Genomic DNA, 12,698 nt, shown 5'->3' on the forward strand with positions numbered 1-12,698 from the left:
TAAATTTCTCCTCATCTCAGTCCTAAGCCATCTGCCCTGTATCCTCAGACTGTGAGCCCTGGTTCTGGGTACCCACACCGTCGGGATCATCCTTCTTGCATCTACCCTGTCTAGTCCTGTTAGAATTTTATAGGTTTCTATGAGATGCCCCCTCCCCTCCTCATTCTTCTGAACTCCAGTGAATACAATCCTAACTGACTCAACCTCTCTTCATATCCTGCCATCCCAGGGATCAGTCTGGTGAACCTTCGCTGTACTTCCCCCAGAGCACTAATCTCAGATAAGGATGCCAAAACTGCGCACAATATTCCAGATGTGGCCTCACCAAGATCCTGTTTAGAATCATAGAAACCCTACAGTGCAGAAGGAGGCCATTCGGCCCATCGAGTCTGCACCGACCACAATCCCACCCAGGCCCTACCCCCACATATTTTACCTGCGAATCCCTCTAACCTATGCACCCCAGGACTCTAAGGGGCAATTTTTTTAACCTGGCCAATCAACCTAACCCGCACATCTTTGGACTGTGGGAGGAAACCGGAGCACCCGGAGGAAACCCACGCAGACACGAGGAGAATGTGCAAACTCCACACAGACAGTGACCCGAGCCGGGAATCGAACCCAGGACCCTGGAGCTGTGAAGCAGCAGTGCTAACCACTGTGCTACCGTGCCGCCCTGGCAGACATTGCAGCCAGACAGGGTGTGACAGGGTAGATGTGGATAGGATGTTAGCTCTGGCTGATGAATCTAGAACCAGGGCACACAGTCTCAGAATCAGGGGCAGCCCATAAAGGATCGAGACGAGGCGGATATTTCTTCACCCAGAGGGTGGTGAATCTTCGGAATTCTCCACCCGAGAGGGATGTGGAATCCCAATCATTGAGCATGCTCAGGGCAGAAATGGATAGATTTCTGGAGACCAATGACATCAAAGGGTGGCACTGTGGCTCAGTGGTTAGCACTGCTGCCTCAGAGCGCCAGGGTCCCGGGTTCAATTCCGGCCTCAGGTCACTGTCTGTGTGGAGTCTGCATATTCTCCCGATGTCTCCGGGTGCTTCTGTTTCCTCCCTCAGTCCAAATGTGTGTGGGTTAGGTTGATTGGCCATGATAAATTGCCCCTTCGTGTCAGGAGGATGAGCATGATAAATGAAGGTTGCGGGAATAGGGCCTGGGTGGGATTGTGGTACAGACTCGATGGACCGAACGGCCTCCTTCTGTACTGTAGGGATTCTATGATTCTATGAATTGAATAATTATTTGAAGGGAGGACTATGGGAGAAGAACAAAGGGTGGAACTCAGGGGATTTTGCCACAGAAGGCTGTGGAGGTCAGGTCATTGAGTGTCTTTAAGACAGAGATAGATAGGTTCTTGATTAATAAGGGGATCAGGGGTTATGGGGAAAAGGCAGGAGAATGGGGAAGAGAAAAATATCAGCCATGATTGAATAGCGAAGCAGATTTGATGGGCCGAGTGGCCTAATTCTGCTCCTATGTCTCATGGTCTTACAGATCACTCTGCGGGAGAATCAGTGCTGTTTTGATGGGCTGAATGGTCTCCTCCTGTGCTGTACTATTCCATGAGCCTTATCAATGTTGAGATTCTTGCTAAATGTGAGATGTCAAGGGGGTCTTCTCACATTCCGTTGCTGTAACTTTGACGGAAACCCTGGTGTGAAGAGGGTTTTCACTGAGGTGGTGTAGCGGAATGGGAAACGTCCTGGGACATTGGCCCTCCTGGCGATCTAGCTCCTGAACTAACTGCGCATTTCACTCTCGTTCCACAATAAAGGGGTGGATTCAGAGAATCCCCTACAGTGCAGAAGGAGGCCATTTGGGCCATCGAGCCTGCACTGACAACAATCCCAACCAGGCCCTCCCCGTAACCCTGCTAGTCCCCACTAAGGGCCAATTTAGCATGGGCAATCCACTTAACTGGCACATGGACTGTGGGAGGAAACGGGAGGAAACCCACGCAGACACAGGGAGAATGTGCAGACTGCCCATAGACAGTGACCCGTGATAAGAATCGAACCCAGGTCTCTGGCGCTGTGAGGCAGCAGTGCTAACCACTGTGCCGCCCCACTCGGAGCTAATACTAATGGAGCAAGACATTGGAAGGTGCAGCACACACCCAGCGCACCACCAAAAGGTCCCTTTGCGGCCTTACATTAAAATACATCACTTTAATAGATAGGTCTGAGGATAAATGTTTAGAATTATCTCTCGATATGTCATTCCTCATTTGGTCACAGGTTCCTGACTTGCTTTAACAGTCTAAAAATCCCAAAGAGCTTCACAGCAACAACCGTCAAACATAGTCTGACATTGAGCCACGTAAAGAGATATTAGAGCAGATAACCAAAACATTAGTCAAAGAGGTATGTTTTAAGGATTGCCTTAAAGGAGGAGCAGAGAGAGAGAGACAGAGAGCTCAAGAGGTTTCGGGAGAAATTCCAAAGCTGAGGGCCTAGGCAACTAAAGGCACGGTCCCCAAAGGCCAGGAATTCAAATTGGGGATGTGCAACAGGCTATAGTGCACAGATCACAGCTGTTCAAGGCCGAGATAGACAGATGTTTAGTGAGTGAGGGAATCAAGGGTTATGGGGATGAGGCAGGAAAGTGGAGTTGAGGATTGTCATATCAGATCAGTCATAATCTCATTGAATGGTGGCGCAGATTCGATGGACCGAATGGCCTACTTCTGCTCCTATGTCTTGTGGTCTTATCCCAGAGGTTGGAGGGCTGAGGGGAGGTTACGGAGAAGAAAGTACACATGCACACACATATACAGACACACATACACACAAACAAACATATACAGAGCCACCAATGCCTCTACATTCTCAGGAGGGAAAGGAAATTTGACATGTCCGCTGCAATTCTCACAAATTTTTACAGTTATACCATAGAAAGTATCCTTTCCGGTTATATCACAACTCGGCATGGCTCCTGCTCTGTCCAAGACCGCAAGGAACTACAAAGGATCGTGAACGAAGCCCAGTCCATCACTCAAACCAGCCTCCCATCCATTCACTCTGTCTACACTTCCCAATGCCTCAGAAAAGCAGCCAGCATAATCAAGGACCCCACACACCCCAGACATTCTCTCTTCCACCTTCTTCAGTCAGGAAAAAGATACAAAAGTCTGAGGTCACGTAACAACCAAATCAAGAACAGCTTCTGCCCCACTACCATCAGACTTTTGAATGGACCTACCTCGTATTAAGTTGCTTTCTCTACCCCCTAGCTATGACTGTAACACTACATTTCTGCACCCTCTCCTTTCCTTCTCTATGAACGGTATACTTTGTCTGTATAGAGCGCAAGAATCAATACTTTTCACTGTATACTAATACATGTGACAATAATAAATCAAATCAAAACATACAGACACAAAAACACACACACAAACATATATAGACATACATGCAAGCAGACAAACATGCATAACCATGAGAAATACACACTGAAATATAAATATTGAGAGTCAGAGAACTGACGGAGAGGGAATGATGTCAAAAGAAAGAAAACAGAGAGAGGAAGAAAATGAGTCAAACATCAACATGCGCACAGGCGTAGAATGAGAGAGATACGCAGACAGAAAGCAAACAAACAGGACAACGAGAAACATGAGACTATGAATCAAGTGACAGTGGCAGAGAGTGCAGGGATCTGTAAACCATTCTTAATCACCGTGCTGCTACAGAGACTGCTTGTAGTCACATACCAGAGATAATTCAATACCCAAGAAACTAGGCCACAGGTGAGCAATCCGACTGCATCCATTTCAGTGGCACCTTTCTTTAATCAAACTGGAGGCCAACCAGTGACACACAACAACAACTTGCATTCATGTTCCTGAACCTGAGTCAGCCATGGCTCAGTCGGTGGCACACTAGCCTCAGAGGCAGAAAATTGTGGGTTCAAGACCCACTCCTGGCTTTATGCACATGAATATGGAAGGAAGGATGTGCTGGCCTTGGAGGGGGTCCAGAGGAGGTTCACAAGAATGATCCCAGGAATGAAGGGTTTGTCATATGAGGAGCGGTTGAGGAGTCTGGGTCAATACTCGATAGAGTTTAAGAAGAATGAGGGGGGATCTAATTGAAACTTACAGAATACTGAGAGGCCTAGATAGCGTGGACATGGAGAGGGTGTTTCCACTGGTGGGAGAGACTAAGGCACAACCTCAGAGTGAAGGGACGCTCCTTTAAAACTGAGATGAGGAGGAATTTCTTCAGCCAGAGGATGGTGAATCTGTGGAACTCATTGCCACAGAAGGCTGTGGAGGCCGGGTCACTGAGTGTCTTTAAGACAGAGATAGATAGGTTCTTGATTAATAAGGGGATCAGGGGTTATGGGGAAAAGGCAGGAGAATGGGGATAAGAATCATATCAGCCATGATTGAATGGCGGAGCAGACTCAGTGGGCTGTCCCAAGATTTGCAGGTTAGGTGGATTGGCATGCTAAATTGCCCCTGTGTCCCAAGATAGATATGGGTTAGGGAGATGAGTGGGGTAAAATACATGGGGTTATGGGGATAGGGCCTGGGTACAAGTAGGTCCAGACTCAATGGGCTGAATGGCCTCCTTCTGCAACCTAGGGATTCTATGAATATCAAACCTCAAACATAATACTGTACACATAATACTGGCATGGATTCATCACTCACAATGTTCAGGACAGGGTGGGAGAAGGTCCATATGGAGCATAAACGCTTATTCCACGTTGTAATTTCAATGTAAAGGAATGTACTCCCCACTGCCTTCAATCTCCCGTAATGTATAATATGTGAAGGTTTCCAATGTATGAGAGACACACTGCTGTCAGCAGAAACAATGATAAACAATGCTAATTAATTCCCTCCCAGCTCCTCACTCGGGGCTGAATTTATTAAGCTGACCTCCTGTTGAAAGGCCTGGAACGCAGATGCAGAATTCATTACCATCCTGACATTTGGAGAGCAAACTGAGACCTCACGCCTGACTGCAGCAGAGTGACCCTGACAAGGACCAAATCCATCCTGACAAGTGGTGGATTCAAAACCCAATTAAAACAAGACCTGAAGCTGAATAATCCACCCTGTCTGCGGATCCAGGGGATAAAGCTGGCCAGGCTCAGGTTGTTTGTACTGTGGTCATCAACTGGGAGTTTCAAAACAGTCATATTACCAAAGATGTGCGGGTTAGGTTGATTGGCCAGGTTAAAAAATTGCCCCTTAGAGTCCTGGGATGTGTAGGTTAGAGGGATTAGCGGGTAAAATATGTGGGGGTAAGGCCTGGGTGGGATTGTGGTCGGTGCAGACTCGATGGGCCGAATGGCCTCCTTCTGCACTGTAGGGTTTCTATGATTTCTATGATTTTACTATAACTCCTCAAAAGAGTCGACTCCTGTCTAGGGAGCAGAGTGCGTCTCAGCATTCTCTCTCTCCCCTCTTCCCCCCCCCCCCCTTTCTCACTCCTCCCTTTCTCTCCCTCTCTCTGTTCAATTTCTCTCTCTCTCCTCCCTTCACCTCTCTTTCCTCCCTTTTCTCTTTCTCTCCTCCCTTTTCTTTCACAGTCCTCCCATTCTCTCCTCTCTGTCCTCCCTTTCTTTCTCTCTCACACTTCCTCTTTTCTCTCTTTCCTCTCTTCCTTTCTCTCTCGCCCCTCAATTTCTTTCTCACTCCTCCCTTTTTTCTCTCTTTCTCTCTCTCAATTTCTCTCTCCTCTGTTCTCTCCCTTCATTCTCTCCTCCCTTCTTTCTCTCTTTCCTCTTTATTTCTCTTTCACCTTTCCCTCTCTCATCTCTCTTTCACACTCCTCCCTTTCGGCTTTCAATCCCGTCTCCTTCCTTCAATCTCCCTCTCTCCCATCCCTACTCTTCTTCTCCTTGCTCTTTCTTTCTCTCCTTTCCCCCCCCCCCCTTCCCCCCCCCTTCCTCTCTCTCCGCGCAGCTTTTGATTGCATCATAAGACAGCGCCTTGAGGAGACGCGCTGCAGACAGCTGTAAAGAACAGCTGGAGACCGAGAGAGGAAAGATGAGGATTGACCAGGAGAGTCAAAGATCAGTCTGAAGAGTCGAGTGCTGAGATTATGAAATAAAAAAAACAATTCAGGTGGTGAATGAAGGGGTAGATGCAGCGCTGGGCACACGGCAAGAGGAGCCAGGTTGTCATACCTGATCTGAGGTGGGGATTGACTAGTTGATGGAGCAAAGAACGTGGAGGTTACAATGTGGGTTAGAGTGAGGCAAAATAAATCAACGGTGATTCCCAGTTCCCGATCTCTGTCCGTAAGACCATAAGGAGTATGGCATTCAGCCCATCGAGTCTACTCCACTATTCAATGAGATCATGGCTGATCTGATATAATCCTTAACTCCCACTTGCCGCCTTATCCCCATAACCCTCCATTCCCTTACTGATTAAAAGTCTGTCTGCCTCAACCTCGAACATAATGACCCAGCCTCTCCAGCCCTCTGCGGTAAAGAATTCCACAGATTTACTACCCACTGCGAGAAGAAATTCTTCCTCATGTCTGGTTTAAATGGGTCATCCCTTACTTTGAGACTACGCCCTCTGGTCCTCGACTCTCTCATAAGAGAAAACATCCCTGCAGCATCCATCCTGTCAAGCCCCTTGAGAATCCTCTATGTCTCAATAAGATCACCTCTCATTCTTCTAAATTATGAGTATAGGCCCGACCTACTCAACCTTTCCTCTTAAGAAAATCCCTCCATACCAAGGGCGGTTTTTGTGAAGGTTCTCTGCCTCCAATGCTAGGAGATCTTTCCTTAGATAAAGGGGACCAAAACTGTTCACAATATTCCAGGTGTGGCCTAACTAGTGCCTTGTATAGTTTTAGCAAGACTATTTTAATTCTCCATCCCCTTTAAATGCCTTCAGGATAGTGTCCTGGTGTACACATAGAAAATAGGTGCAGGAGTAGGCCATTCGGCCCTTTGAGCCCACACCACCACCCAGCATGATCATGGCTGACCATGTACTTGCAGCATCCCACTCCCACTTTCTCTCCATATCCACCGATCCCTTTAGCCACAAGGGCCACCTCCAGCTCCCTCTTGAACATATTTAACGAACTGGCTCCAACAGCTTTCTGTGGGAGAGAATTCCACAGGTTCACAACTCTCTGAGTGAAGAAGTTCTTCCTCATCTCAGTCCTGAATGGCTTACCCATTATTCGTAGAATCTTAGAATCATAGAATCCCTACAGCACAAAATGAGGCCATTCGGCCCATCGAGTCTGTACCCACCACATTCCCACCCAGGCCCCATTCCCGTAACCCCACGCATTTATCCTGCTAATCCCCCTAACACTGGGGCCAATTTTAGCATGGCAAATCAACCTAACCCGCACATCTTTGGAGTGTGGGAGCATCCGGAGGAAACCCACGCAGACACAGGCAGTGACCCAAGCCGTGAATTGAACCCGGTTCCCTGGCACTGTGAGGCAACATGGCTAACCAATTTGCTACTGTGCCGCCTTTTCTTAGACTGGGACCCCCAGTTCTGGACTTCCCCAACATCAGGAACATTCTTCTTGCATCTAGCCTGTCCAGTCCCATCAGGATTTTATATGTTTCTATGAGATTATCGGGACATCAGGACAGGAACAGGAACAGGATTAGCTGTACTGGTTTCCACTAGTTCGGCAACATAAAAAAATAGGAGTAGGCCCCTCCAGCTTGCTCTACCAACCAATATGAGCATGGCTGATCTGATGTGACCTAGCTCTACTTTCCTGTCTGTCCCCATAACTCTTGAAACCCTTGTCAAGCAAAATTCTGTTTAATTTAGCCTGGAATATATCCAATGACCTTCATCCTCCACAGCTCACAGAGGGGAGGGAATCCAGACACTAATGACTCTCTGAAGGAAGAACTTCCTCCTCATCTCAGTCCCAAATGGGAGACCCCTCATTTTGAAGCCGTGTCACCCAGTTCTAGATTCTCCCCATGAAGGGAAACATCTCCTCAGCCCTCAACCCGCCAAGCCCCTTCAGAATCTTCAATACTTCAATAAGATCATCTCTCACTCTTCTAAACTCAAATAAAAATATGTCCAACCTGCCAAATCTTTCCACACGAGACAAATCCCTTCATCCCATGAAACAGCCAGGTGAATCTTCATAAAATGGAATCCCTACAGTGCAGAAGAGGCTATTCAGCCCATCGAGTCTGCACCAAACACAATCCCACCCAGACCCTGTTCCCATAACCCCTCACATTTACACTGCTAATCCCCCGGACACTAAGGTTAATTTAGCATGGCCAACCAACCTAACGTGCGTATAAGACCATAAGACATGGGAGCAGAATTAGGCCACTCGGCCCTTCGAGAATGCTTCGCCATTCAATCATGGCTGATATCTTTCTCATCCCCATTCTCCTGTCTTTCCCCCATAACCCCTGATCCCCTTATTAATCAAGAACCTATCTATCTCTGTCTTAAAGACACTCAATGACCTGGCCTCCACAGCCTTCTGCGGCAAAGAGTTCCACAGATTCGCCACTCACTGGCTGAAGAAATTCCTCCTCATCTCAGTTTTAAAGGATCATCCCTTCAGCCTGAGGTTGTGTCCTCTGGTTCTAGTTTTTCCTACTAGTGGAAACATCGTCTCCACGTCCACTCTATCCAGGCCTCGCAGTAAGTTTCAATAAGATCTCCCCTCGTCCTTCTAAACTCCAATGAGTACAGACCCAGAGTTCTCAGCCGTTCTTCATATGACATACCTTTGGACTGTGGGAGGAAACCGGAGCACCCGGAGGAAACCCACACAGACACGGGAAGAATGTGCAGATTCTGCAGAGACGGTGACCCAAGCTGGGAATCGAACCCGGGTCCCTGTCGCTGTGAGGCAGCAGTGCTAACCACTGTGCCGCTGTGCTGCCCCAAATCCTGTTCACTTTGGAGAACCCGAGACAAGCCTCATCTTCATACCGATCACTGGCCCTTTTGAACACACTGGGTTACAGATTACAAAAAAATAGCACACCACCATCATCCTGCCCCATACTGGTCCAGTTTGTCCCACTTGCAAGTCAAAGACCCATTGCTATTTGATGTTCGGAGTGTGTTATGAAGGTTGTCTTGCATTCGAGTGTGTTCTGTGTGCCTGAACAGCTGAATAGTGTTTGATGTGCGGGTAATCATTGACAGAGCCCTGGCCATTGCTCCGAAAGCTTATGGTATTTGCTACCAAATAAACCTGTCGGACTTTAACCTGGTGTTGTGAGACTTCTTACTGTGTTCACCCCAGTCCAACGCCGGCATCTCCACATCATTGTGTACAAATCCATGTTCAAATTTCCCTCAGCAAACTGTGCATGGGAAAGGGCACCACGTGAGGCAGCAATAAAAAGTATTTCAAAATGCTGATCTTTGCTTCTCTGAGTCTGGGGAAAGTGGGCAGGCAGAATGGGAAGAATAGTACAAGTGAGCCCAGTGCCTCTGGAGTAGGAAGGGGCATATAGCTAGTGCTTAGTCGGGTTTTCCTTTTCCAATTGCCTTCTTGTGTGTATGTGCATGCATGTCTGCGTATGTGTGCGAGTGCATGCATATGAGTGTGTGTGTGTACATGCAAATGGGGGCGGCACGGTGGCACTGCTGCCTCACAGCGCCAGGGACCCGGGTTTGATTCCCGGCTTGGGTCTGTGTGGAGTCTGCACGTTCTCCCCGTGTCTGCGTGGGTTTCCTCCGGGTGCTCCGGTTTCCGCCCACGTGCTGGTTAGGGTGCATTGGCCCGAACAGGCATGTGGCGACTAGGGGAGTTTCACATTGCAGCTTTAATGTAAGCCTTACTTGTGACTAATAAATAAACTTCACTTTATATGTGTGTATGTGCATGCATGTGTGTTCATGCATGTATGCACGTGTGTGCATGCACGTGTACGTGTGTATGCATGTATGCAAGTGCATGCATACGCACGTGTCTGTACATGCAAATGTGTGTGTGTGTGCGTGCATGTGCCTGGATTTGTGTGTGCAGCTATTAAGAGGGAAGGTGGTAGATTGGAAGTCACTGAAGAGCAATGTTGGACAGGGCCTAACCTCAGAATTGCACCCGTTCCTGCGAGTTTCTCCCATCCCAGTGAATTCGGTAATAATTTCCCCCACTGTCTCGCGAGAAACATTATTGCCTCGCGGCAGCTGAGAGTCAGAAAGTTATGGACTCAGTCCCACTGCACCAATTTAAAACAGGAGATCTGTGCTGATATTCAGAGCAGCACTGAAGAGGTTCCACACTGTCAGAGGAGCTGTCTTTCTGATGAGATATTAAACTGAGGTTCCATCTGCCTCTGAAGGGGTTGTAATATATCCCATGGCATTACGCCTCTACTTTCTCAGGAGGCTAAGGAACTTCAGCATGTCTGCTACGACTCTCACTAATCTTTACAGATGCACCATTGAAAGCTTTCTTTTTGGATGTATCACAGTTTGGTTTGGCTCCTGCTCTGCCCAAGACCACAAGAAATGACAAAGGGTCATGAAGTAGCCCAGTTCATCGTGTAAATCAACCTCCCATCCATTGACCCTGTCTACACTTCCTGCTGCCTCGGAAAAGCAGCCAGCATAATCAAGGACCCCCACGCAGCCCAGACATACTCTCTTCCATCTTCTTCCGTCAAGAAAAGGTTACAAAAATCTGAGATCACGTACCAACTGACTCAAGAACAGCGTCTTCCCTGCTGCCATCAGACTTTTGAATGGACCTACCTTGCATTAAGTTGATCTTTCTCTACACCTTAGCTATGACTGTAACACTACATTCTGCACCCTCTCCTTTCCTGCTCCCCAATGTACTCTATGAATGGTATGCTTTGTCTGTATGGCACGCAAGAAACAATACTTTTCACTATATCGCAATATATATGACAATAAATCAAATCAAAAAAACTATTTCAAAAGAGCAGAGAATTCTGCCTGGCCATTATTTATCCCACAGTCAACATTACTGAATAAAAATCGGATTATCCGGCCTGGTTACACTGCTGTTCATTGAATTTTCTTGTGTGCAAATCAACCGCCCAGTTTCCTCAGTGACTATACTTCAAAATTGGCCATAAAGCACTGTAAGATATCTTGAGGTTGCGAGAGGCGTTATATAAATGCAGTTTCTCTTGTGGCTTTGTGTAATGTGACAGCATTACTTTTTTTTAATCGTTCAGAGGATGTGGGTGTCGCTGACTGGGCCAACATTTATTGCCCATCCTTGAGGGCGGTTAAGAGTCAACCACATTGTTATGGATCTGGAGTCACATGTTGGCCAGACCAGGTAAGGAGGGAAGATTTCCTTCCCTTAAAGGACATCAGTGACCCAGATAGGTTTTTACAACAATCAACAACTGTTGCATTGTCATCAGTAGACTTTTAATACCGGATTTTAAAAATAAAAATTCAAATTCCACTGTGGTGGGATTTGAACACAGGCCCCCAGAACATCAGCCTGGGTCTACGAGATTACTATTCCAGCGATAATACCACTACGCCACTGCCTCCATGATAACAAAGCCATCCCAGAAAACTGATGATGTTGCTACTGATGAGGTTACTGCCTTTAATTGGAAGTGCTTTCTTAGCTTCTTAAAAAACAGGATTATCCATTAGCTTGAGTTAATCTTCAGCATGAGTAAAACCGCACACACGGCCATTCTTGCACACTTCAAAATCAAATTAAGCACTTTTACAATTAAGAGCAGACCGTCATCGCCAGAACAGATCTTCCCTACTTTTGCACAAATGTACTTACTGGAGAATTATCAACAGCAGCTCCTGAAGTAAAGCGAGAAGAAAGATCCTCCAATACTAAAATGCTACATAAATCTGCCAAGTGACTCGATCCATAGCTGCTGGATAAAGATGCAAACCCTGTGGGAGTCAGCAGTCTCAGCATTCTCTAAGCAGAGGGTACAGCAGTGTTGTGGTTGGGTTGTACAGAATTCTGGAGACAATGCACATCTCTTTAACCTGTGCTTAACCCTTTCTCCACTCACATTGTCTGTACCTGGAAAGACTTGATTACCTGTTAAGACTCGCATTCCAACCATTCATTATCTTGAAAACTGAGTCTGTGTCTATATATGCCCTGTTTGTGAACACAACTCCTCACCCACCTGATGAAGGAGCAACGCTCTGAAAGCTTTGCTACCAAATAAACCTGTTGGACTTTAACCTGGTGTTGTGGGACTTCTTACTGTTGTACAGAATTACAAAGAATGTCAACACACCAGCAGCAAAACACAGCCGGTGTTGAAGTTGCACATGAACCTCCTCCCACATCTCTTCATCTAAACCTCGGCGGATCCTTCTGTTCCCACCCACACGATTTTTAAAAAATTCTTTCACGGGTCATGCATATCACCAGCATTTTTATTGCCCATCCTTAATTGTCCTTAAAGTTATTGGTGAACCGCCTTCTTGAACCCCTGCACTCCAGGTGGTGTAGGTACACCCACAGTGCTGTGAGGGAGGGAATTCCAGGATTTTGACCCAGCGACCGATGAAGGAATCATAGAATCCCTACAGTACAGAAGGAGGCCATTCAGCCCATCGGGTCTGCACCAATCACAATCCCACCCAGGCCCTATTCCCCTAACCCCACACATTTACCCTGCTAATCCCCCGACACTAGGGTCAATTTTGCATGGCCAATCAACCTAACCCGCATATCTTTGGACTGTGGGAGAAAACCGGAGC

The 12,698-nt window shown here is 47.1% G+C and overlaps 1 protein-coding gene across 1 annotated transcript in view; it reads right to left on the reverse strand.

The window, feature by feature from the left end:
- Window positions 1-11,838, reverse strand: part of nfasca (neurofascin homolog (chicken) a) — a 279,787-nt gene extending 267,949 nt beyond the window's left edge. Inside the window, exon 1 of the mRNA XM_078242069.1 lies at window positions 11,752-11,838. The gene's annotated coding sequence lies outside the window, so the exon portion shown is untranslated. The remainder of the gene's footprint in view (window positions 1-11,751) is intronic.
- Window positions 11,839-12,698: the final 860 nt, after the last annotated feature.

This window comes from Mustelus asterias, chromosome 25 (genome assembly GCF_964213995.1).
Source record: "Mustelus asterias chromosome 25, sMusAst1.hap1.1, whole genome shotgun sequence".
In the NCBI taxonomy this organism is placed as follows: Eukaryota; Metazoa; Chordata; class Chondrichthyes; order Carcharhiniformes; family Triakidae; genus Mustelus; species Mustelus asterias.